This window comes from Tamandua tetradactyla, chromosome 18, assembly GCF_023851605.1.
Source record: "Tamandua tetradactyla isolate mTamTet1 chromosome 18, mTamTet1.pri, whole genome shotgun sequence".
In the NCBI taxonomy this organism is placed as follows: Eukaryota; Metazoa; Chordata; class Mammalia; order Pilosa; family Myrmecophagidae; genus Tamandua; species Tamandua tetradactyla.
In genome coordinates this window covers 11,298,672-11,324,970 of record NC_135344.1, presented here as the reverse complement: position 1 = coordinate 11,324,970, position 26,299 = coordinate 11,298,672, and the positions used below count along the sequence as shown (strand labels likewise).

Here is a 26,299-nt window from a genome sequence, read left to right as displayed (position 1 = left end):
TGATATCTGTTATGGACTGAGTTGTATATTCCAGTTTGGACATATTTTTGGTCTTGGTCTGCATATGAGTGAATGTGAATCCATTATAAATACAATCTCTTTAGGATGTTATTCCAGTTAAGGTGTTGCCAAACCATCAGGATGGGTTTTAATCCAGACTACCAGAGTCCTTTATAAGCAGACTGAATTTCAGAGAAAATTGTTGATTCTAGAGAATCAAGAAGCTGGAAGTCAAGAGAACCCAGAAGAAAAAGGGGAAGATGCTGCTATGTGCATTACTATGTGATAGAAAAGCCTCGGTCCTCCAAAGATTTCCAGCCAACCAGGATATACCAACCCCAAAAGAAAGGAGACCTCATCTCTGACCCCATGAGTCAATAAATTTCTGCTATGAAGCCCACCCATTGTATGGTGCTTGTTTTAGCAGCTGGGGAACCAAAACAGTGTCTAACAACCATATCAAAACTAGCATATCAAACCGAACCTCTATTTCCCCTAGCAAACCTGCTCCCACTGTGTTCTTTCTTAATTCAATGAATGCTCCCTCCATTATTCCATTTGACCAGGCTAAAAGCCCTGGGGAATATATCCTTCAAATGGTTTCCCATCTGAATAAAAAGTCAGTCTTAAGAATTGTCTTGAAAATTGTGTAATATCTGATCTTATTTATTCCTTATTTTATTGGTTTTTCTCTGATCACCTTTTATAAAATTATAATCAAATCCAATTACCAGGCCTTCCTATCCCTATTACCTGTCTTTATTTACTGCTATATTTATAGGTATATATATAAAGACAAATGAGGAGGTGCACGGGTGGTTCAGTGGTAGAATGCTTGCCTTCTAAACAGGAGACCTGGGTTCGATTCCCAGACCATGCACCATCTTCCCCCCAAAAATGAACAAGTAAGTATAGACATATATATTTATGGAAACAAATGGACAGGGATGCAAGGGTAGTTCAGTGGTAGAATCCTCAACTGCCTTGTGGGAGACCTGGGTTTGATTCCTGGCCCAAGCACTTCCTAAACAAACAAACAAGGAGACAATCAAACAAACCAACCAAATAAAAATCCAACAAATGCTGCTGCAATAACGGGATACTCACATGGAAAAAGAATGAAATGTGACCCCGCCATATAGCATACAAAAAACAAAAGCTAAAAAACCAAAAGGACAAGCATGTATGTTTATAAAAACATTAAAATGTAACTACATATTTATAAAACAAGTTAAATGTAAAGATATATTTATAAAAAACAAATTAAAATATAAATATAAATACTTATTAAGAACAAATGAACAAATATTTGTATATATTCATTTATTTATCGTCTGTCTTCCCTTTCCTACCCATTAGGATGTAAGCTCTGAGGGCAAGGACTTTATTTTGTTAATTTCTCTGTTTCCAGCTGATAGAACAGTACATGGCATAAAGTAGGAACTCAGTATTTATTTGTAAAATGAATAAATGATTTGAAGCATAGAAAGTTGTATCAAAACAGCAAAGCACAGAGAGTTCAGCTGGGTAGAACTAGAAGTGGTGAGTCATAAGGAAACAGGCTTGGCATCACTTTTTCTCTTGGTCACCTTTCCCCTCTGTGCCATGGGACTCCTTCCTACTCATGTCGCACGCCCAGTTCCCCTGCCAAAGCATCGGGTGCTCATAGCAGCTCCAGCTCTCAATCTAAATGACTCTCCGTCAAGTCTATGTAGAAACAGATCTGGGAAATCACTATCAGAGAATGGTTTGGCTTCTTTCTGACTGGGAGTCCAAACCTTAGCTGATTGGTTTTATCCAGGAACACTGGCTACACACTTGATGACACCAGTTCATTCCTTGAGCAAATGCAATAGGTCGGAAGGTAGCCAGAGAAGGGGGCTTGGACTGAGCTGCTTTTCTCCGTAACTACTTCAGAACTCTTTAAAATTATAGGCATTATCTGCTTCTTTTACTTCACAAGGAAGTCCATGTTCCATTAATTGATTTTTCTTTTTTTTTGAGGGGAAAGTGCATGGGCCGGGAACTCCATTAATTCATTTAACAATGTTTAGGCATCTGTTATGTACAGATACTGCTCTAGGCGCTGGTGATCCAGCAGAAAGAAAGACCAACCCTGTTTCCTTTATCCCTCCTTTCCAAGGAGTGCCGTAGCATTCTATTCTTGTCCCTCTCAACCATTTTCACACCAATTACTTGTTTTATTTTGTGCTTTTTCGACAAATGGCGTAAAATTGCAGTCATCTGATCAGTTTCTGGTATGATACAAATCTCCCTGATTTGCTTAATGTGCATGGACAAAGACTGATCCATATATGCAAATCTGCCATAAAATATCTTAATGACCTGAATTGCCGACCACACCACATATTTTTACAAAGGACACACAATGCTATTCTAATTCAAATCACTGTCTGAATCGCCTGTAGACATTTGTTTTCACTTACTTGCTCTATTTTTGTGCTTCTTTAGACCACAGGTATGTGATGATTGTTTGTTATTCTAAAATCACTTTTATTTTACTTTTTAAAATTCTGTATTTATCTCTAGTTAGTCTTAGCTAATGCCAGAGTACTGTTGACTGTAGCTGTTGCTGAAATTTCCTTTGGTATTACTTATTTATAGTTTTCTTAATAAAAACCTATTATTGTAAATAGGAATTTAAAATGCTTGGTGCATATGTGAACGTTTGTATGTTTTTTTATGGTATGCACAGCTTTAGAATGAGATGCTTAAATGAAATTGTGATGACCCATTGGATTATTGAATTAAAGGGTAGAGCTAAATTCATGGAAAATTTCTCCAGATTAAGAATTTCTAGGGATTTAATATATCTTGAATTTATTTTGTTTTTATGCTTGTTTTTTTAAATTTAAAATATTTCAAACATATAGAAAACTACCATAGAGCAACATAATCACATGCAACAAATGCTAAGATTTTATTATATGGTCATCAGACTCATAGTTTTGGTATATTTAACGTCCCCTATCAAGTGAATGATACATTTTCCGTTTTGTTTTCAATTTTTGCGTGAATATGTGTTTACTCTGATATTAATACTTTTAAACCAATTTTTCTCTTGTTATTTGTATGATACATAATTTCCATCCTTTTATCTCAATGTTTCTGTGCCATTATCTTTAAGATAAATTTATTGTAAGAGTATATAGCTCAATTAGTAATTTAATATTCAGGCATATCTTGAGATATCGCGGGTGCAGTTCCAGAACATTGCAATAAAGCAAATATTGCAATAAAGTGAATCAACCCAATTTTTTGGTTCCTCAGTGCATTTAAAAGTTATGCTTACACTATACTATTGTCTATGATGTATGTGATAACATAGTCTAAAAATCAATGTTCATACCTTCATTAAAATATGATGCAGAGATGCAAAGTGCGCATATGATGTGGGAAAAATGGCACCAATAGGCTTGCTTCATGCAGGGTTTCCACAAGCCTTCAATTCATAAAAAATGCAGCATCTGAGATGCACAATAAAGTAACATGCAATAAAACAAAATATGCCTGCAATCTGAGAATCTTTGTCTTTTAAAAGGCAAAGTTGGATGTACATTTCTTGAGGTAAGTTGTATTTTTGAACATCTTAATTTGTGATTTCTATCAACCCACTCTTTTTTGCTCTTATTTAATTAATACTGATGTGTAATTCACATAAAATGTACCCATTTTGGTGCACAGTTGTCTTAGTTTCCCAGCCACTAAAATGAATATGAATTTGGCTTAACAACAGGAATTTATTGGCTTAGGGTTTCAGAACCTAGAAGACTTGCTTCCTGCTAGTAACCTCTTGCTGGCCAGCAATCTTTGGCACTTCTTGGCTTTTCCGTCACGTGCCAGTGCAGGTGGTGGAATTTATTCTTTCTCTTCTGGGCTCCGTTGACTTCCGGCCTCTAGCTGCTCCCATGTCTTTTCTCTGTGTCCGATTTCCTTTGCTTGAAAGGACTTCAACCATATTGGGCTCGACATACCCTCTTTCAGTTTGGGCACACCTTAAACTAATAACTTTTCAGAAAAAGGTCCTAATTTCAAATGGGTTCCCACCCATAGGAGCAGGGTTTGGGACCTAACCATAGCTTTTATGGGGGACATGAAACAATCCCCAGCGTGTACTGTGAGTCTTGACAAATGCATAAGGACTTGAAACCACCAATACAGTAAAATACAGAGCAGCTCCTTCACACTTTCCTTGCTTTGTCATTACCCCTTACACTATGTACCTGCCAACCCCTGGCAATTTTTTTTTCCGTCCATACAGTTTTATCTTTCCTCAAGGGTTGTATAAATGGAATCATACAGTATGTAGTCTTATGAATCTGATTTTCAGTTAGCATAATATATCTGAGATTATTCATGTTGTATAAATCACTAGTTAATTCCCTTTATTTTTGAGTAGCATTTCACTGTTGCACTGTGTCACAGTGTATTTATCCATTTACCAATTAGAGAATATTTAGGCTGTTTCCAGGTTTGTGATTATGAATAAAGATACTGTAAACATTCATGTGCATATGTTTATATAAATAAATGTTTTCAATTGACTCGAGGAAATACCTAGGAGTGGGATTGCTTTGTTTCATGGTAAGTGAAAATCATTCCGAATTTTCTAAGCATTCCTTTTAATTTACATTTTATTTAAAATAATTATATGTACAATTTATTAAAAATAATTATATCTTCTGAGGATAAAAAGATAATACAGAGATATAAAAAGATATAATATGTCAAAAAGATAATACAGAGAGGTCCTGTGTATCCTTTGCCCAGTTTTTCCTATTGGCTACATCTAAGTAACCATACAATATTAAAGCCGGGGCATTGGTGTCTGGGGAGAGCTATCTTCATACAATGAATTGGGAAATATTTTTTTCTTTTCTGTTTTCTGGAAAGATTGTGCAGAACTGGTATCAATTCTTCTTTTAATGTTTGGTAGAAACATTCTGTGAAACCATCCAGAGATTTCTTTCTCAGGAAATTTTAATTAGGAATTCATTTCCTTAAAAATATAGGCCTATTCAAATTATCCATCTTACCTTGGGTGAGTTGTGGTATTTTCTCTTTTTTTTATAAGGAAGTGGTTGATTTAATCTAATTTGTTGAATTTATGTGTTTAGACTTGTTTACAATATTCCTTTATTATAATTTTAATATTTGAAGCATCTGTAGTGCTATCCTGTATTCTGAATTGGTGTAATATGTGCATTGTTTTTTTCTTTTTGGCCACTCTTGATAGAGGCTTGCCAATTTTATCAAAATTATCAAACGTGCAGAATTTGTTGTAGTGGTTTTGTCTTGTTTTGCTCCTTGTGATTTCATTGGTATTTGCTCTTCTCTTTATTATTTTCTTCTTTCCACTTGCTTTTTTTTTTTTTTTTTTTCTTTTTTCCAGTGTCATGAGGTAGGAACTTAGATTATTGATTCATACTTTTCCTCTTTTGCTAATCGAAACGTTTAGTGCTATAAATATCTCTCTTGGCACTGCTTTAGCTATATCCCATACAGTTTTCTTATGTTATATTTTCATTTTCAGTTCAATGCATGTTTTTATTTCCCTTGAGACTGCCTCTTAGACCCATGGATTATCTAGAAATGTGTTTTTTAGTTTTCAAGTGTTTGGAGATATTCTTGCTATTTTTCTGTTATTGATTTCTAGTTTTATTCCCTCATGGTTAGAGGGTATACTGTATGGTTTCAATTATTTTTAACATGCAAAGATGGGTTTTATGATACAGTGTACAGTCTATCTTGATGACTGTTCCATAGGCACCTAGAAATATGTGCAATCTGCTGTTCAGTAAAGTGTTATATAAGTATCAATTGTTGATGGTATGGTTTCGTTGTATATTCTTGGTAATTTTCTATCTAGGTATTTTATCAATTGTTGAATTAGAGCACTTAATTATGTAATTATCGATTTCTCCTTTGTTTTACAAAGGTTTTGAGGCATGTATTTTACAATTCTGTTGTTTTATGCATACACATTTAAATTTGCTATGTTTTCTTTTTGGTGTAACCGTTTTATTGTTATGTAATGTCTCTTGTTTCAATTAACATCTAATTTCTTAATACTGAAGATTTTTACATCTTGGCTTTTGAGGGATACAGCCTGTAAATGAATTGTGTTAGTTTTTTTATTTTAGTATCAGGCTAATACTCGCCTCATGAAATGATCTTACCTGCTGCATTTTGTTAAAGAATTTTATTAGAGTTTGTCTTATTTATTTGTATTTATTTATTTATTTGATCTGATTCACCACCGATGCTTTCTAGGCCTGGCTTTTTCTTCTCCTTGTTGGAAAGTTTAATTACAAATGCAATTTATTTAGTAGACTTTGGGCTATTTGGTATATTTCTTACTGACTGAGCTTTGGAAATTTCTGTCTTTCAGTGAATTTGTCCGTTTCATACAAATTGTGTAATTTATAGATGTAATCTTTTTCATAATGCTCTCATATTTTATTGTCTATAGGAATGCTGCTTTTATTCCCAATGTTGATAATTTAGGTCTTATTTTTTTACTTGGTCTGTTTGATTAGAGGTTTATCTGTGTTATAAATCATTTCAAATAAGCTCCTTTTGGTTTTATTGATAATTTTAATTGCTTTCCTTATTTCTATAATATTTGATTCCCATCTTAGTTTTGCAATTTCTATCCTTTTTCTTGCTGTGAGTCTAATTTTCTTTTTTTATAATATCTTGTGATCAAAGGTTAGTTATTGTCTTGAGACCTTTCTTCTTTAATCCTATAAGAATTTAATGCTATAAATTTCCCCCTAAGTAACAGCTTATTTGCAACACAAATTTTGATATGTTGTATTTTCATTTTCATTCAACTCAAACAATTCTCTAGTTTCACTTTTGGTTGATATGCTATTGAAAAGCTTGTGTATAAGTTCAAAATCTGTCCCTAACTTTAGCTTGAGTGGTCAATGACATCACTTCAGCCTTGAAAGCCATTTTAGGTCGGCCTCATCTAACTGTTCAGTGATGTTATAATGACAGGATTTCCCTAGATTTCCTCCTTAAAGACAGAATTAAAGTCTGTGATCACTGATACAGTCTGCTGTACTTTTGATTATTGCCCTTTCTCAAGTGGAAAGGTCAATGCAAAAACTTAAAATGAAATCCACTTGGTTTTCTAAGCTCTACTGTGCTGGTTTATGGTATTTGTGGAGACTTTTCCAGTGGTTCAGGTAAAAAGTGATGGTGTCTTGGAGTATGATATTGACAGTAAATATGAAATTCTTTTACAGAAAAAGTATTTTAGAATTAAAAATTTTAGGAATTGTTCATGGGCTTGATATACACACGAAGGGGTTGTACTGTCATGTATGACCCAAACTGATTATGGCTCAGGTCAAAAACATATTGATCTATGGTTGGAGGTGCCATTATCAGATTAGGTAAGCAAAATTAATTTGGATAATTTCAAGAGATTCTGATTTTAACTTTCAACAGGCTGAGTTTGAGTTGCCTTTAGACTTGAGAACCACGAAGCCAAAAGTAAGTCTTGTGGTAAATCTACTATCAAAGGGGCAGGGGATTATACTCTTCAAATGGAATGACATGTAAATATAATTAATCAATGATTTAATCTACTAGGATCCAACAAAAATATTTTCTAAGTAATCATATGTAGACATCAGAGAAATGGTATGTATATTTGTGATTTGCTATGAATCATTAAGAGTGAATGATATGTCCTAAATTGAACATAATAAATTTGGAAGAAAACAAGTGTTGGGAATTCCAGCATCTAATGGTCAAAGAAACTGGGCCGACAAATGAATATAGCAATTGTAGGCAAAGATGTGGGACAAAAAGCAGGAAGATTTATCACCAAAACCAAGGACAGGGACTGAATATTTCAATAATGGCATGAGAATAAATACAAAAGGCAATAGTTTTGAGCCCTGCCCTGATACAGCTGCAGAATGAGGTACTGCAGATCTCTGTGCTCCACAGAAGTTTTGACAAAAAACAAGAACTAGCAGAAACATCTTTCCCAACACTCCAGAAAACAGTTAAAAAACTGCAGTAATTGGGTAAATGTTAAAGAAAGAAAGAAAAAAAAAAAACAACTTAAAATCAATAGGATCTTGTGGTGCAATGGCTGGCCCCTCCCTCACCCCTCACCAGCTCGGAAAGGAACTAGCCTGTGCTCTCAGTGCAGTCCTTGTCCTAGCTATGACTAATAACCCTTGTGCATTATGATGTTAGATTCTGATGTCAAATTGGTCAAGTGATGATACCCATTTGTCTCATCAGGCAAGCATTGGCCTGACAATTGCTGCAAGGATATTCATAGCTGATTAATAAATCAGAGACGGATTTATCAATAGTCAGTTGGTTGTGTTATGGCTGATTACATCTGCTGTTAACTAAGGTGTCTCCCACCAATGAGATAACCCAGTCAGATCAAGAATTTTAAAGGAAAAAGAGAAACTCTTTCACTGCTTCTTCAGCTAGCGAGACTCTCCTGTGGAGTTTGTCCAGACCCTTCATCAAAGCTGCCAGCTTTATAGCCTGCCCTGTGGATTTTGGACTCTTCCATTCTTCCCACAGTTGCATGAGCCACTTTTATAAATATCATAATTACAAATATCTGCTGTTGATTCTGTTTCTCTAGAGAACCCTGGCTACTACAGCTTGGTACTAGGAGTGGTTCTTGAGAAACAGAAACTTAAAAATGGGTTTTTACAATTGGTTTTCTACTCTGATTAGACTCAGAGACCCTATTGACTCTGTTACCAATAATAAGGCACTGTCCATGGGGTAAGTTGGCAAGAGGGATATACAAAATATTACCATTAGATTCTGCTAATTGAACACTTATATGAGGCAAGGCTCTGGTGAGAGTATTTTTGACACCTTTATGGAGTTTTGTGGAATTAAAAGGCATAATGATGTCAGCTGGTTGTTATTAGCTACACTGGATACAGTGATGAGGGAAAAAGATGAGCTGAAGGCATAAAATTTGCAACTTAAACACCGTATGAATGATGTAAAAGTTACCATGTTTGCCCTAAAAGACAATCTTGTTTCCTGTCATCACGGTCTTGAGCTATCTGAAAACCAGACACAGAGTTTCACTTTGTGAGTAGCAGATTTAGAAGTAAACTAAAATCTCAACCTTGCAGTATGTCTGCAGTTAAAGTAAGGGCTTTGAATGGAAACTAATGGTATCCTGAAACATGGGATGGGGATATATGGCTTGAGAATGATGGAGATGAGGGGATAGAATCCCTGGAATCTGCTGAGTCTTTACTATGTGTACCTGTAATGGACTTCCCTGAGAAAAGAGCCTCCTGATCTCTAACCTGCCTTGAGAAAAAAGCTCCCCAGACTCCAGGCTGGCCAAGAGAGTCTGCCATCCAACCTCCACGTAATGAAATAAACCTTTCATTGCCTGCTAACCCTGAAACCACCTCCTCCAGAAAAACAGCCCTCACTCCTCTGTCTGGAGTGACTAATTCTATTTCACCAGATGAAACTGCAATGGAATGCCCTAAGGTAGCTAGTGGAAAAGATACTTCTATTTCTTTTCATGACCTTCCCCCACCACTCATCTTTTCTTCAAAACCTATAACTAGACTAAAGTCCCAACAGGCCCAAAAGGTGATGTAAAAAGTGTGACCCATGAGGATGTACACTATACTCCGAAAAACCTGCATGAATTTTTCAATCTGTATAGACAGAAATCAGGGGAATATATATGGGAATGGATATTAAGGGTGTGGGATAATGGTGGAAAGAATATAAAGTTGGATCAAGCTGAATTTATTGATATGGGCCCACTAAGCAGAGATTCTGCATTCAATGTTGTAGCTCAAGAGGTTAGAAAGGGCATTAACAGTTTGTTTCAAGTGGATAAGATGAACTGTACTATTTGATACAAGTCATCCTTTTTCCTCGGCCATTCCTGCCATTGCTCAAAGGGCTCATGAATAAAGTGGTCATGGTGGTTTGGATGGAGGTTACACATAGGCTCGGCAACATGGACTTCCACTCACCAAAGCCGACCTGGCTGTGACCACTGCTGAGTGCCCAATCTGTCAGCAGAGACCCATAGTAAGTCCCCAATATGGTGCCATTCCCTGAGGTGATCAGCTAACCACCTGGTGGCAGATTGATTACACTGGACCACTTCTATCATGGAAGGGTGATGATTTGTTCTAACTGGAATAGACACATACTCTGGATATGAGTTTTCCTTCCTTGCATGCAATGGCTCCACAAAAAATTACCATTTGGGGGCTTATAGAATACCATATCCACTGTCATAGTATTCTACACAGCATTGCTTCTGATCCAGGAACCCACTTCACAGCAAATGAAGTGTGGGAATGGGCACATGCCCATGGAATTCTCGGGCCTTTCCATGTTCCCCATCATCCAAAGGCAGCTGGATTGATAGAATAGTGGAATGGCCTTTAGAAGACCCAATTACAATGCCAACTAGGTGCCAATACCTTGCAGGGCTGGGTTATTGTTCTCCAGGAGGTTGTGTGTACTCTGAGCCAGTATCCATTCAGTGCTCTTGTTTCTCCCATAGCCAGGATTCACGGGTCCAGGAATTAAGCGGTGGAAATTGGAGTGGCACTACTCACTATCACCTGTAATGATCCACTAGGAAACTTTTTGCTTCCTGTCCCTGAAACCTTAAGCTCTAGTGGTCTACAGTTCTTGGCTCCAAAAGGAGGAATGTTACTACCAGGAGACCAACAGTGATTCCATTGAAACTACGACAGCCACCTGACTATTTTGTACTTCTCATGCCACTGCATCAACAGCCATGAAAAGGGATTACTGTTCTGTCTGGAGTGATTGATCCTGACTATCAAGGGGAAATAGGACTACATCTACACAATGGAGGTAAAGAAGAGTTTTCCTGGAATACAAAAGATCCCCAAAATCATCTCTTAGTACTGCCATACCCTGTGATTAAAGTCAATGGAAAACTGCAAAAACCCAATACATGTGGGACTATCAATGACCCTGAAACTTCAGGAATGAAGGTTAGGGTCACTGCACCTGGCAAAGACCCATAGCCAGCTGAAGTGCTTGCTGAGAGTAAAGGGAACATGGAATGAGCCATAGACGGAGGTGGTGATAAATATGAACTACAACCACATGGTCAGTTACATAAATGAGGACTGTGATTGTATGAATACTTCTCCCTGTTTTGTTATGAATATTGTTAGGTGAAACATATATCTGTTTTTGTGTTCTCTTTAGAAATTAAGCATTTTTCAGGGTGATGTTGGTCTGACCACTGCTGCAAAGATATTTCATGGCTGTTTGATAAATTCGAAGGCTGGTGTATTAAGTCATCAGTCAGTTGATTGCATCTGTGGCTGATTACATCTGCCATCAACTAAGACTTGTCTCCCACCAACAAGGTAAGCCAATCAGCAGTAGACATTTAAGGGTGATTATCCTTGTTCATTGCAAATACACATGGAGGAATTATATATTCAATGAGTATTACATGGGCAGTCTGCTTTCAGGAGCTAAGAAGGTGGATGGATAGATAGATAGAAAGTTGGATGAGTGGATGATGTATTTGTCAGGGTTTTCTAGAGTAACAGAACCAACAGGAAATATCTGTAAATGTGAGATTTATAAAGATGTCTCATGCAACCATGGGAATGGAAGAGTCCAAAATCCATAGGGCAGGCTGTGAAGATGGCAGCTCAGATGAAGCATCTGGATGAACTGCACAAGAGGCTTGATGGCTGAAGAGGCAGTAAAAAAGTCCCTTCTTCATCAAAAGTCTTCAGGTGACTGTATTATCTCCTTTGTGGGAGACATACCCTAGGTGATGGCAGATGTAAGCAGCCATAGCTGTAGTCAACTGACTGATGATTTGATGTGCCAACTGCTGCAGCAACAGTTAGGCATTGCTTGTCTGACCAGACAACTGGGCATCATTATTTGGCCAAATTGGCACAAGAACCTAACCATCACAGATGAATGTGTAGATGGGTAGATGATGGTTGGATAGATGGAATGGTGTGGAAGGGATGGCAAAATATTGAAGTTGATGGATCTGGGTTTCTGGGCAGGCAGGCTATGTTAAAATTCTACTGTATGATGATTTTATTATTTTTGTAAGTTTCCTGTAAGTTTGAAATTATTTCAAAAGATTAAGAAAAAAAAAGAACCAATATTCCTGAATGTGTTTGAGCATAAAAATATGATAAAGTCTAAAATAGGATTATCAGATTATGTGACTGATATATCATAATTACTCCCCACTATCCAGCATTTACTTATCTGTGGATAAAGCATTTGTACTCAGAGTGTTTTACTGCCACCTTTGGTATTTTAAAAAGATGATTCTATATATCTTACATAACTGCTATGTTGGATTTATGTAATTTAGGTGTTTTTACCTGGTTGATAGATATTGGAAAGTAGAAATTTCAATTGTCCTCAAAGTGAAAGTGTTCAGGTAATTCAGGGATATTTATAATGCTTACTGGTCCCAAGAACCCCCTAGAAGAGGATAAAAGGGATTAGAAATTCTTTCTACCATAATAAAAAGAAGCTAAAATTTAAGAGGATTAAAAAAGATATTAGAGTAATATAGAGAAAATATCATCTTTTCATAGTGATTAATGAGATCCTTCATAACTTCTTGGATTGGAACACCATCATGGGTTTACATGAAATCCTCATCTTTTCCCTTGGATTGAAATTTCAGGAGCCTTTGATCTGGGAGACTAGACTCTATTATGATAGCATTCATTCCAGGGCAACCTTCGGTGTTTTTGCATGTTTAAAAACACAAAGCTTGGACTAATCTCCATTGTTCCCAGTCACTTTTCCACTGTGTATAAGCCAGAAGTTGACTTTGTCTGAAATGAGACAGATTTACTGATCCTTGGGTTCGCCTCTGATATTCCAGTAATTAAAAACTATGTGCACTTTAAGACTGAACTCTACCAATGAACAACTTGTTCCTATACCATTCACACCATTTCCTCTACGACCATTGTAGGATCAGGTTTTTACAAGAGATCATATGTCCAAGAAGCCCCTGAGGAAATGATTTCCAAGATATCCATGCAGAGTCCTACAGTTATGCATTGCACACGCACCCAATTTAAGTGTGAATCATTCACATTGTAGACATAGATATTCATTATGACATTTTTTCTGGCTGATGGCCATAAAGTATCATTTTAACAAAATCTATACATTATGAAAATTTTCCTAGAGATAGAAGTAAATTATCTCGAGGTAGGAAGGCTTTTTGGTAATTTTTACAAATGTGCCCTAAGAGCCACTGATGACTCTGATGATATCCAGATGACTCAGGGGCCCATGATGGTGAAATAGTGCCCCCATCCACCTGGCCAACAGATTTTTTTTTTTCCCAAGAAATCATTTTGGCTTTAAAGCCTACCTAGCAATCACATTTCTATCTAAAATTTTCTCTTATGCACATCCTGAAAATACCACCCAACACTTAGTGGACTGATGACAAGAAAAATTCGAGGAAAAAATACCTCAATTGTCATAACCTTAGGCATATCTCACTATACTTTGCTTCCTTGCTCATCATTAGAAGAAAAATTTTTCCCTTGGAGTGGAAAATGAATAATGGAGGCCCATTTGAATGACAGGCTTCCAGCTCTGCAAAACTAAAATTTACTGACCTAAACCAAATGACTTGTACCAGTGGCTGGGGAAGGGGTGATGAAACAAAAAGTTACTTCATCCATTTCGCTTTCTCCTTCTTGACTACACTTTAAAAGTCTGATACTGGACCGATATTAGACATTCAATAGTGTGAAAAGATGTGTAGTTTGGATGACTGCTATACTAAAGAATCCATAACTAACATCTTACTGTCACTTATATTTTATCATTTTGGTTGACAGTAATATAGATGAGGTTTAATTAGAAATATTAGGGATTATTACATACAAAATATTATAAAAATTATATCATGAAAATATCTCAGGTCTATGAGTTCAGAGCAAGTAATTGCAAATATGATACATATTTGAAATCCAGAGAGCTTTAACAGATATCTTTGTCTCCTGCAGTTGTAGGGAAGACTGTGCTTGTAAAGTAAGCCAGATCATACTGTGTTAGTGACTCAGTTACATAAAAGGCTCCTTTTGAGGCTTTCCATGTTTCCTTTGTTAAACTCAAGCTTCTCATAAGGAAAATGGGACCCTGAAACTTAGGGCTGGAATACTTATGGAAGTAAATTCAAACAATAGTAATCTCAAAGTTTCTTTTAGGTCTCTGGATGGCAGATGTAGCTCCCTACCCTTGCCTGGAGATTGTGTCATGATCTTATTTAAATTAGTGTCTAGCAAGATGATGCTTGTTTTCCTTGAGACCCATTCTCATTTCTCCTCCTGCCTCTAGGTCTCATTACAGCCCAAGCAGAAAAGATCAAACCTGGGTCTTCAAATTCAATAGGAGCTGGGGAAATACATGTGGGAGTGGATCTTGAAGGAGAGATACTGAAGGCAGGGAAAAGGAAGTTTCTTATACAAACTTGGTTGCTTAAAATAACACAAATGTTTTATCTTACAGTTCTGTAGTTCAGAAGTCTATAATGTGTCATCAGGGCTGTGTCCCTTCTAGGGGAAAATCCATTTCCTTCTCTGGCTTCTAGAGGCCACTCACATTCCTTGGTTTGTGATCCCTTCCTCACATCACTCCAACCTCTTCTTTCATCATCACATCTCCTACTTTTACTTTGATCATTTTGCCTCATTCTTAAAACAACACTTGTGATTATATCAAGCTCAACCAGATAATCCAAGATAACCTCTCCATCTCAATCTCCTTAACTTAATTATGTCTGCAAAGTCCCTTTTACCACATGAAGTGGCATATCACATGTTTGAAGGACTAGGGCATGGGCATCTTGAGGAGTCCTTATTCTGTCTAGCACATTAGAATAGAATTATCAACATGGGGACATGCATCATAACCTAGGATTCAATGTTTTTGTAAGTACACTTGTAACTCACCCTAATTGAGCATACCATAAGCAGCAGTCAAGTTCACTTCTAGGAACACTGTGATCTATTAGCTAGCACTTACTATGTCCTACATGAAGAACCAGAGAAGATTCCCTTCACTAATGCATTGAGAAAGTCACCAGTGACATGGGTACTGACATTTTTTGAGAATCTCAGTAGGAACTCTTCTCTATAGGTCAATGATGAGACTGAAGGATGCTCTTTGTGCAAATGAGTTTATAAAATCAGTGGGAATCAGTGGATCCCAGAATGACACTGACCAAATACAAGCATGTGTGCATCAGAGGCAGTGTGATTATAATGACCACAGTAGGAATCAAGGCTGGAGTGACAGTTGATGTGCTCTAACCTGCATGGATCATTGGATTTAACTAAGAGGTCACATTGTTCCTGGAAGTGAGATAGCTGGACACCTAATTAGGCTATTTCTCAGTTTATATAATCATAAAAAAATTAAGAATTGAGTAATAGAAAATTTACAGAAGATTCCAGAGTAGAAAAATCAGGATTCTCCACTTAAATTCCAGATATACTCCATGTGCTGGTTTGAAAGGATTTATGTACCCTAGAAAAGTCATGTTTTAATCCTAATCAATCTTGTGGGAGTGACCATTTCTTCTAATCCCTATTCAGTACTATAGGTTGGAAACTTGATCAGGTTATCTCCACGGATATGTGACTCAATCAGTTTTAAACTTGATTAGATTAAACTTGATTAGATGGAGATGTGTCTCCACCCATTCTATGTAGGTCTTGATTAGTTTCCTGGAATCCTATAAAAGAAGAGACATTTTGGAGAGAGTCTCTTTTGAGAACTAGGAGAGAGCCACAGAACCATGATAGAAGAATGAGGGAACCATAGAGTTCACCAGCCAGTGACCTTTGGAGATTTAAAAGGAAAATGCCTCCTGGGGAGCTTTGTGAAGCAAGAGGCTTAGAGAGCTAGCACATGCTGCCATTTTCACATGGGCCCTTCCAGTTGAGAGAGAAATGCTGAACATCATTGGCCTTCTTGAACCAAGGTATCTTTGCCTGGATGCCTTAGATTGGACATTTTCATTGACTTGTTTTAGTTTGGGCAATTTCACAGCCTTAGAACTGTTAATTAGCACCATACTAAATTCCCTCTTTTAAAAGCCGTTCTGTTTCTTGTATAGTGCATTCTGGCAGCTAGCAAACTAGAACACTCCAGGTCACAAATCCAGAGATTACCAGTTGAATAAGTACCTTGGACTATTTGAAGAAGTACTCTGCAGCTCTTCCACAATCAAAAACTGTAAAATTGTTCTACTACCTTTTCAAGGGTAGCTAACCCTTGTAGCTAACCACAGATTACCAGTACAATAAAGAAAGATAAATGTCTGGAATTTTCAAGGACTATTAGACACAAGGCCTGATATGACACTGATACAGGGGGGCAGGGACACAAAATGTCATTGCAGTATTAAAGAGAGGACATTAGCGACTAGGCAATACATGGAGTTTTGGCTTGAATCAGTATCAAAGCCTGTCAACTTGATCCAGACACTTTTAGCAATTTGCATAACATTTGCATTGGTTCCTTGAATTACTGGGTAAAGTTCATTATACTAGTCATAGCCAGAGGGAATCTTTAAATATGGTATCTATCTCTGCCATCAAGATTGTATACCATAGATAATTATTTATTTGGGGAAGAATTAAAGAGACTAAAATCAACATCAACAATTCAAAGGCAGCATTATTCCTTATTTATCTGGCAAAAACAGATGGTTCTTGGTGGATAAGGGTGCCCTACCATAAATTTAAATGATGTGTCAGTGTCTGGGATTTTAACCTGTTTACGAGCTAGTTAATGAGTCTGTTAATATTAAATGGATGTTAGCAGAAAACTTGAGACTCCTGGGTCAGAGACAAATGACTTTTTTAAATTAATGACACAGAAAGCAGCATGTGCATCATGTAGTGCAGGCTCCCCTCGGGGTGGAGCCCAGGTGTCGCGTGCAGCAAACTGACCTCATACCCATGGAACACAGAACTTAGGGTCAGCAACATCAGAGGGAAATAAAGCTTCACCATTCTTTATGGTTGCTCACTGCAAACCATTCTTGAGAAATGGTTAGGTAAAGGGTGATCAGGGGTTTGTATTCTTGGCATACCCAGAAGAAAACCTTCAGGATGCTCAGGCTTAATGGCTGATTACCTCTGCCAACAAAGTGGTTGCCCCATATCAGATGGAATATTTTAACTGAACATATCAGCACAGCCTCTGGCACTTTGTATGTGGCCTTTTATCCGGCAACTGCTTTCCTCTCTATGATCATCATCAGGGAGGACTGAAAGCAGTTTACCTTTAAATGGCAAGAAGCACAGTGCACATTCACTGTCTTGCCCCAGCGCTATGTTCCTTCTCTGTCTGCGTTCTGTAAGGACCTGTATCTTCTTAATATTTCAAAGAACATCATGCTGGTCCATTCTATTGATGACATTGTGATCTGGTGAGCAGAAAATGACAAATATCCTAAATATTCCATCAAGACCTACGTGTGCTTGAAAGTGGAAGATAAACTCCATCAACATTCAGTGGAATGCCATATCACTGAAATTTATAGGAATATGATTGCTTAGTCTTGCTTTGGGACATCTCTTCTAAGATAAGGGAAAGTTGCTACGCCTTGCAACTACTACCACTAAGACAGATATAATCACTTGGATTTTGGAGGCCACATATATCACCTTTTAGAATACTGCTAATACTTTTATTGGATTAGCAAATGCTTTCTAGATAAGAGAGTGTGCTATGAGATTTGAGTTGTGGTATAAGGTATTGTAAAAATAGATTATGCGATCCAAGACATCTGATGGTATTGAAGACATCTGTGGTACATAAGGATACTTCCTAGGATCTGTGACAAACCCCAATACATGAGTGACAGCATAGAGCCTTAGGATTCCAAAGCAAAGTCATCCCTTCCATGGTACTAATTAACTTTTATTTGAAAAGCATCTCTTAGTGTGCTACTGATAACAAGAAGAGTCTGTGGGGCTCTAAGAAACTATGTAATGGAGTTTCTCAATTATAACCTGGGTACTATTAGATCCACTAAATCATAAGGGCATTTAAAAGTTGAGCAATACATTATATAAAGGAAGTAGTTATTGAGAACCAGTTTGAGCCGTGTCAGGCAGGATGAGGAAAATTCACAGGCAAGTTTAGACCTCCACATCACCATCATTGCTGCTCCCTGTCTTTCACTTGCCTTGGGGGACTTCTTTATGACCACTTGACAGAGAAGGAGGCATGGTTTACAAATGAACCTATATGAGGTGTTGCAGCTAGCCAGAAAAGAGCTCTTATCATATCACGTCCCCAAGTTAAGGCTGAAAGGTTAGTGGTGAACAGGAAGCCTCTCTGTGGGTCGGCTCGGTCTACTTCATAAAGAGGGAAAAGTGGATTGGCCCGTTGGTCTGGGGCCTAGAAGAAGCAAGCCTGGAAACGTCAGTAGCAGAAACTGATGCTGACGCCTCCATGTATGGCCATTCCTCAGTCTGGAGGTGGGTCAGTAGTTATGTACTGAGACTGGATTCTTAGGTTTACAAAGGTACTGTGCTAATACAACATGATGGGTGAGGTTGTTCAGTTTCCTGGCTGTAAAAACAAAAACCCACAGTGGGTATTTATTGGCTCAGGGTTTTGAGGCTGGGAGATCCCAAAGCACAATGGCGGCCAGGCAGTGCTTTCTTCCTCAAGGCTGTGGTGGTCTGGGGCTGGCTGCCGGCCATCCTTAGTCCTTGTCTTTTCTCCCACATGGCGCTGCATGTGGTGGCATCTATTCCTTTCTTTTCCAGATTTCATTGACTTCTGGCCTCGGGCTGTTGCTGCGGCTTTTCTCTCTATGACCTTAGAAGGCCGCCAGTAATGGAATTAAGACCCATAGTGACTCAATTGGGCCACATCTTAACTAAAAAGTAAGAGTCACTGTAGGAGTATATGGAAATTCACTGTACTACTTTCACAATTTTCCTATAAATCTAAAATCATTCCAAAATAATTGCACACAATGATTAAAATGTATACCACATCAAAGTAGCATGAGGGAGAGATTAACTATGTCTGAAATAAAAGGAAAGAACACACACACACACACATATACACACACAGTCATTTTGTCAGGGACCTGAACTGTGGTTGAACGATATAATGAATAAGAATAAGCCTCATTTAGGGAAAATATTTATTCTTTTGAATACAAAATAAGCATGGGCCAAGTATTAAGAAAGCCTTTTGGGAATCTTCCTTGTCTTTCTCCTCCTCTTCAAAGTTCCACTGGATTGTCCGTGGGCTTTCTGAGCATGAGTCATGGTGATTTAAATTTGCCAGCCCACACATTCAGGTTCCCCAACTTTTTTTAGAGTCATTTCAAACCTGATGTTAGGTGCTTTTCTAAGACAATGTTTGAATCAAAAAGATAAATCAGAACAAGCTTGTTAAAAAGGTATGTATGTTTCTGAGGTAAGACTAAAATAAACCCTGAATATAGTATAGATTTTCAGCATATTATCCTCAAATTTATATTTATGCTATGTAGCAATGAAATTCAATGGAAACAAAACCAAAGAAAATACTCATTGTTGCTGGCACACATCCCTCCTCTACTGCTTTCCTCTTGACTGTCAAAATGCAGCAAAGAAGAACTGAGTAAGCCTGCTTCAGTGCTCTCTGATTTTTTGTTTTAGGTGGCCAAGGGGACAGATCCTCAAGCTAGGAAAGCTGGCTTTGGGACTTGGATAAATCACCAACCTTGCTCAGTATTTGTTTCTTCTTTTGAAATATAGAATCTAGCTCATAGGCTTTTGGGAGGCAAGGGCCAAAAGAGTTCGTGTAATTTAATATTTTGGAAATTCCTCATGGCCAAATCCTCAATTACATATTATCTGTGAATGCTATCCAGATAAAGATCGCAAAGTATACATCATAGTTGAATGAGTTCGGTTTACTTCTCATTGCAGAGTGGGAGAACACACACCCTAGCAAACAGTTTTCTAGTCTAGTGCTGTCTTCAATATCTCATGCTGACAAGCCTGTATTTGGAAACAAACTTCAGATGCATCTTGTTTCTTAAGGAATTCACCAACCTGCAGCTTAGAACTGTCCTTGGCATCAGGGGTAGAGCTGAGACTTAAGTTATAAACCTGAGTTGGGATGAGTGTGGAAAATTGGTGGCTGTGGGATAAAATGATCCCCCTCAACTGGCACAGTTATTTCCTACTTTTGGAAGAGTTTCAGTGAGGGAATTTCATATATATTAGCAATGCCAGGCACCACAGCAACAACCTATTAATTCTGCCCTGTCCCAAGAGTTGCTTCCAGGGATACTCTGTAATGTTTCCTTCCCTGCTTTAGCAGTAAAGGGCTATATGTGTTTACTGGAGATTTCATTGACAGTCAGAAACGTTCTATTTTTCTTAAATGCGACTTTATTGAGATATATTATATGTTTACCTACCGTAGAATCATCCAAAGTGTACAATCAGTGATTCACAGTATCATCATACTGCTATACATTCACCATCACAATAAATTTTTGAACAATTTCATTACTCAAAAAAATAAAAATATGAATAAAAGTACAAATAAAAGTGAATAAGAACACCCAAAACATCCTATACTTTCTTTCCCCCTATTATTTATTTTTTTGTGTCTTTTTTTCTTACTTATCTGTCCATGTATTGGATAAAGAGAGTGTCAGTCACAAGGTTTTCGCAATCACACAGTCACACCTTAAAAGTGCTATACTTATTTCATCATCTTCAAGAATCAAGGCTATTGGATTACAGTTCAACAGTTTCAGGGATTTTCCTCTACTTACTCCAATACACCCAAAACAGAAAGAGGATATCTATATAGGGTGCAAGAATAACCTCCAGAATGACCTCTCGGCTCTATTTGAGATCACTCAGCCACTGAAACTCTACTTTGGTTCATTTCTCTTCCACCTTTTGGTCAAGATGGCTTTCTCAACCCCATGATGCCAAGGGCCAAGCTTGTGCCTTTCACTCATATACCACATTTCCAGGGAGGTTTATACCCCTGGGAGACATGTCCCACATAGCTGGGGAGGACGGTGAGCTCACCTGCAGAGATGACTTAGAGAGGCCACATCTGAACAACAAAAGAGATTCCTTAGGGGTGACTCTAAGGCATAATAGCTTACCCTTTATAGGAATAAGTTTCATAGGGGCAAACCCCATGATAGAGGGCCTGTCCCATCAAATAAGCAGTCCCCAATGACTGCAAGTATATCAGGTCTTCCCCAGGTGGGGAAGTTTAATATTTCCACCTTTTCCCCCAGTCCCTCCAGGGGACTTTGCAAATACTTTTTTAATCTTCTGCTCAGCTTACTCTGAGATGTAGTGGGTGATCCCACCAACCTGTACAAACCAAGATCTCACTCCATATTCAAGCCTCCGTGTAATTATGGTGTTTGAATAAGCTGACCATACAAGTTAGATTAGACAGTGCTACCAAAAATATAGATGTTGCACCAAATAAACATCCCTTCCTTTGGTCTCACACAGAAGTTGAAGTTTTAAAATACAGTCAATGTCATCCTTTACCCTTTAGTCAGCTTTACCTTAGTCCTACCCAGATCAGCTTCATTCATATCTCTAATTGAAGTCTGATAACATTTTCAGTGTTTTTGACTCTTGCTGTATGGGGGTAATACTGACTTTCACAACTGCAGAACTCTAACTCCGTGTCTTAGGTATTACACAAATATCCAGAGTTCCAAGGAGTGACCAGGTTATACAAAAATCTCAGAATTTAGAAATAGCAGTTACAACTGCAGAATAGATGCACCTGCTGTAAAAGCTCACAATCTAGGAACCTTAACAATAGGCCTTCACCTGATAACCTGCGCTCTGGAATTCAGTTCTCAGAGTTTGCACATTATAGTTCAGCCATATTAGTAAGACGTTATACTATTTTCTTCTCATTTCTGACTTACATCATTCAACACATGGTCCTCAAGTTTCATTCGCCTAGTTGCTTGCCTCAGGACTTCATTCCTTCTTGCAGCTGCTCAATAGTCCATTGCATGTGTACACCACAGTTCTCCATTCCAGTCTTCAGTGGATGTCTCCTTAGGTCACCTCCATCTATTGCAAGCCTTGAACACTGCCTAAACACCAGAGTGCAAATGTCCATTCGTGTCCCTGCTCTCAGTTCCTCCAAGTATACACCTAACTGTGGTGATGCAGGACCATATGGCAACCCTACCCCTAGCCTTCTGTGGAGACACTATACTGCCTTCCAGAGGGGCTGCACCTCTCAGCTTCCCTACCAACAGTGAATAGGTACATCTCTCTCTCCATATTCTCCAGCAGTTGTATCTCTCCATTCTTTTTTTTTTTTTTTTTTGGCATGGTCAGGCACTGGGAACTGAACCCGGGTCTCCTGCATGGCAGGCGAGAACTCTACCTGCTGAGTCACTGTGGCCTGCCCCTTTCCATTCATTTTTAAACAGTTTTATTCACACATCATGCAACCATCTTTTTAATCATTTGATTCTGATGTGGAGAATTCATCCCTACTTATGCTTTTTATTTTGCATGTTCCTCCTCCTCATTTTCCCTTTTGTACTGACTTTTTCTTAAATGCCTTCAGGTGGCTACTGATTTTCCAGATTTCTCTAGGCGCTGTCTTTCTCTAGTTATGTCAGTGTATAATGAATGCTGCTTGACTGCTCCTTAAGAACCTTTTACTTAAGAACTGAATTAGAATTCACTATAGTAGGCCAATATCAATCAGAGGATAGTTGCTTTGGAGAACTACTAGACTGAAGTAGAATTTGCATGAATGAGAAAAAAAATCTTATTTGTATTTTGGTTTTGTTTATCATTGGATCATAACACTGTGTAAAATGACTACTACATATATTTAGATAAAGTACACTTTAAATAAAATAGTATTCAATTGAATGCAACAGCTTAAAAAAGAATGTTATGATCAACAAAACTTTACTTTGAGAATGTAAATATGGTTCAACATTAGAAAGTTTATCAATGTGATTCATCCCATGAATAAAGGGGAAAACCATATCATTAATTACATGATGCAGAAGAAGATTTGCCAAGAGCAAGAAGTAGGTGAGGATGCATTTTATCACTGCTGTAGTCTAACAGAGTACTTAAGATCTTGCTAAGGCTGTGAGGAAAGACAATATATAGGGTAGGCATCAAAGGGGAAGAGATGGCATTGTTTTGGGGTGACATCATCATCACTCTAGAAAAAGCAAGAAAATAAAAAGACCGATTGAGAAATAATGAGATAATTTATAAGTTTGCCAGTAACAAAATCAACTTTAAAAATTAATTTAATTTGCCTTCAAGAAAAAAAACTAGGAACTATAATAAAATAATATATCCATTTATAGCACCATTATAGAATGTAAAATATGTGACATTAGCCAAGAATGTTTTAAAAACATTTCTATTGACTGAACTTTAAAATTCAAATAGAGTACATACAGGAACATCTGAGCTAATGAAGAGAGCTTTTAAACTTCTAGATTGACAGATTAAATATTATAAAAATATTGATTTTCTCCAAATTTATACATAAAGTTATATATCAATTCAAATACAAACATCAAATGGATTGTTTAAAACTAACTTGATGGATTTACTTTGCATTTCATATTGAAGAACAAATCATCACACTTAGCCCAGTAAAATTTTTAAAAGATGACAAATTTGTTTTGTTGATGAATTGTTCACTCAAGCCTTTAAATAGTGGGTTTTGTCTGACCATATGGAACTAAAGAGAGAATATACATTGAACTTAATAACTGATCAAAAGATGACACTTCAAGTCAATAGAGCAAACATGGATTGATTAGAATTTATTGTGAAAAGTGGCTCACTATTTTAGAGACAAATATGATTATCTAACACCCAAACACAGTTAAACTCTAGATGGATTAAAGGCATAATTATGATATCGCATTATATAAAATTAATAGAAAGATACACAAGCTAAAAAAAATTAGATTCACATGAATTGGCTCAAACATGGAATCTGGAGACCTAGAGAGCTCTGGGACCTTCTATGGATCTCCTTAGTTCCCTCCATATCAGACCTCCTCTCACCCAGAATAATATTTGATTTCTCCAAATGGGACTTCATGGGTTACTACCTTATGCAATGGACTGTATTTAAGCTATTTCCATTTCATATTCCAAAGGCTTGCATAACTGATATGACACTTCCATGGTGCCATGCTTCAAAAATCCATAGATTCTGGGTTTTTTTTACAAAAAACAATCCTTAGTTAGGATATCTACCAAAAATATTCAAAAGATGAAATATCTTCCTCCAAGCAAATATCAGATGTCTACTGTTCAAGGAGACTAGCAAAGTGACCTGCTTTCTTTTCATTCTCCTGTACAGCTTGCATCCTATAAAGGACATTGACATGATAAATACACCAAAAGTAAAAAATTTAATAACATAATGTACCTATTTACTGTTGGTAGGGATACCTATGAAGATATCACAGAGCACCTGCTTTAAATACTCCCTATATCCTTCCCTGGGGTTGGAGAAAGATAATTAATAAAACTTCAAAAAACACAAACAAAAGGCAAAAGAAAATAAAAAATTGGAGGACATAAAAGGTCAGGTTTTCTGTTCAATAAATGACACATGGGCTAAGTCAATGGGGAGATGACAGATGAGCAAAATATTTGCAATGCCTAAACATAAAAGGGCATAATATGGAGTAAATACAAGAAATAATCTACAAGTAAACCATAAAAAATCTAGCAACAATAACAGGAAAAGGGACACACAATACTGTATCCATTGAGATATATCTAAATTCTTGAACAGTGCCAAGCAACTCCTAAATCTTGATGGCTTGAAATAACAGATTTATTTCTGGCTAACACTACATGCCAATCAGAGACTATGCGGGGTCCATGCTCCCCCCTTGTCAGGAGAGGGTGGTATACAACCACTATCTGGAAAACTGCCACTAAAAGAGAGGGAAAAAAGAACTGGGAAGGATGTGCACCAACTCTTAAAATTCCTATCTGTGAGTGAAACATATTATTTTTGTTCATATTTCATTGGTCAAAGTAAAACAAACAATCACAAATAAACATAATAGAGAATGAAATTGAAAGCCTACCCGATGCTTGGGTGGTAAAAAGGTGAAACAAAATCCCAAGTTATTAAGCATATAGGAAAATGTGGCCAAACTCATTCGTGATTAAAGAAATGCAAATGAAAGCAGAAAGTGAGATACATTGCATTGCATCTATTCAGTGAGAAAATATCAGATAATTAGACAATGCCAAGTATTGGCAATCCTGTGGAAATATAAGAACTCTCAGGCATAGCTGATGGCTGGGTTCCTTGGTACAACTCCTGAGAAAGGCCAAGGCAGTTATTCTAACTAAAATACCTGAACTCCATCTGTTCCCTCAAGCCTGTTCCTTGGAAACGTCTTCAACGGTCCACAGTTGTGTTTATGAGCACATTTATTGTCATGTTTGCTTGTGGTACTGGAATTGGCAGGAAGCAATGTCTGACACTGGGCCTGTGGACGAGTGAAATATGTGAATCACCCTGTTGAGTCTGATATAGCAGCTAAGATCAGAGATCTTGGGAACGTATTGCTTACTGTAAAAGAGTCACACAGTAAAATAGGGCTATTCTGAATTTAAAATGCATACACCCAAAAAACAATACAACTTTTTGACAGAACCTGCTCAAATGAAAAACAGTAAAAACAGAAAGGAAAGTGCATTTTTGTTGTGGTCCAAGTGTGTCTGCTATGTATTTGCTTAAGAAAATTATAGGCCAGGAATATTTTATTCTGCTGGCCCAATTAGAATGAGCATAAATATACCAAGGATAATAAAACAGATGCAGTCAGATGTGTGTAATGATAAACAGGACTAGTAAGTACCTCCTAAACAAATGGGGGATTTTTCATCCAGAAAATGAAATGCCTAGAGTCAGGCAGTTGCTGTCCTTCTTTCAGAAGTCCAAAGATTCCATGCTCTACACTTCAAGATCTCTCTGACTGTAGAGGCTCATGGTACCTAAATGGGTGCAGCACTTGGGCACAGGAAGTCTTCTCAGTTCATTCAAAGTCAGGAAGCAGATGGCTATATGTGATGGGTGTTTCACTCTGGTTGACTGTCTTTATCCGAACAAGATATATCTTTCCTTCCTGGAGGCTCCTAGAACATGTTCCTTTATATAT

General features: G+C 37.4%; 1 long non-coding RNA gene and 1 other non-coding gene across 2 annotated transcripts in view; both read left to right on the top strand.

Moving 5' to 3' along the window:
- LOC143662720 (uncharacterized) overlaps window positions 1–26,299 on the top strand; it is an 86,079-nt gene that overhangs the window by 43,546 nt on the left and 16,234 nt on the right. The window lies entirely within an intron of this gene.
- Window positions 810–880, top strand: TRNAR-UCU (transfer RNA arginine (anticodon UCU)). The gene has a single exon. It is a non-coding gene; the product is annotated as a tRNA-Arg (tRNA).